General features: G+C 48.2%; 1 non-coding gene across 1 annotated transcript; it reads left to right on the forward strand.

Moving 5' to 3' along the window:
* The first annotated feature begins 1,393 nt into the window (after positions 1–1,393).
* TRNAT-AGU (transfer RNA threonine (anticodon AGU)) lies at positions 1,394–1,466 on the forward strand. Its single transcript has one exon. It is a non-coding gene; the product is annotated as a tRNA-Thr (tRNA).
* The last annotated feature ends 351 nt before the right edge of the window (positions 1,467–1,817 follow it).

The following is a 1,817-nucleotide window of genomic DNA, read 5'->3' on the forward strand; positions in this document are numbered from 1 at the left end:
TAATGGCAGACACATACGTGGGACCCAGGATGCTCCACGCCATCTTCTTTTCACTAAGAGGAGCCAGGGCGCCCACCCACCCCCAGCCCACCCCATGTCTAATCTGCCTCCCTCTCTATCTTTCAAGATCAAGACATTCTTTTTTTAAAATTTTTATTGAAGTATAGTTGATTTACAAGGCTGTGTTAGTTCCTGGTGCGCCGCATAGCAATTCAGTCATATATACATTTACATTTGTATTCTTTTTCATATTCTTTTTAATTGTAGGTTAGTACGAGTTATTGAATCTAGCTTCCCGTGTTTTACAGCAGGACCTTGTTTATCTATTCTGTGTATAGTCCTTTGGATCTGCTAATCCCACACTCCCAGTTTATCCCTCCCCCACCCCTCCCCCTTTGATAACCATATGTTTGTTTTCTATGTCAAGATGTTCTTTCTAAAGGAACTTAATTATTGGACTTTGGGAGGCTTCTCTCTCTAACTGTTGGTTCCATTTTCTCCTCCTGGAGCTCCTTCTTTGCTAACAACGGTGCCGCTGTGCACACATTACACACACAATCACATCGCACCTCGCACCACAGGCTGCTGGGCTTTACCCAGACATTTTAGAACTTGGCTAATCTGCACAGGATGAGGCAGACCATGTGACACCAGCCGGTCGGCTCCCAGCAGTCCCTCTGGGGCTGGACAGGATTGGAGGAGGCTGTTCTAGGTACCGGCCTGGGCTGTCCCTGGAAGTCAGACAGGCGTCTCCCACCACAGTTCCAGCAAAAGGTAACAAAATGTTCCTTCCCACCAGCCCCAGCCCCAGAGAGAACAGGACTCTGAGGTCCAGCACACACCAGTGAGATGCACAGGGGTGAGTCACAGGACCCCGCCACCCAGACCTTGAGAAGGATGGGCAGACACTGCCCAGCAGGCAGAGCAGAAGCCCGAGGGGCAGGGGCTCCTCCTGCGGGTACCGATCCCCACACCCAGTGTGGTGTGGAGTGCAGAAAGGCACAAATGACAAAAATATACTGGGTGCAAGGCAAAGGGTTAGGCTCTGGAACTGGGAAAAGAAACCTGTTACAAGGTCGAGTTCATATATCGTCTATCCCAGTGGAGAGGGAACTGTGGGAAGTAAGGCAGAGGTCTGTGGCTGCAGCAGCAAAAAGAGTAACTTGATACCATGTCCCCAATATAGTGTCTCTCTGTGTGTGTGTGTGTGTGTGTGTGTGTGTGTGTGTGTGTGTGTGTGTGTGTCTGGCCCTGCTATAAAGCCGGTTTCGAGAGCTCCAATCCTAGGTTAAACTGGTGAGCTGACCCTGTAGGGGGACAGGAGGGACACAACAGCAGGGGAGATGGGGAGATGGGGAGATGGGGAAGGGTTAGGATTGGATCCGGGTTGCAGGGAGGGTATAGCTCAGTGGTAGAGCGCATGCTTAGTGTGCATGAGGTCCTGGGTTCAATTCCCAGTACCTCCACCAACAAATAAAGAAAGAAATAAACCAAAAGAATGTGACAATGAATATATGTATGTTCATGTATAACTGAAAAATTGTGCTCTACACTGGAAACTGACACAACATTGTAAACTGACTACAACTCAATAAAATAACGTTTTTTTAAAAAAAGAAATAAACCCAATTACCTCTTCCACCTCAAAAAAGCAAAAAAAAAAAAAAAAAAATGGGGGGGCAATCCGGGTTGAGGTTGGCTGAGGGATGCCGGTTGGAAAAGGAGATTATAAGCATCTTCAGGCCTAAGTGTCCTGGGGCACATTGAGCCTCTCAAGGCCACCTTCCTCCTGTCCTGTCAGTAGGCCTTGTAGCTAT

The sequence above is a fragment of the Camelus bactrianus genome, chromosome 31 (genome assembly GCF_048773025.1).
Source record: "Camelus bactrianus isolate YW-2024 breed Bactrian camel chromosome 31, ASM4877302v1, whole genome shotgun sequence".
In the NCBI taxonomy this organism is placed as follows: domain Eukaryota; kingdom Metazoa; phylum Chordata; class Mammalia; order Artiodactyla; family Camelidae; genus Camelus; species Camelus bactrianus.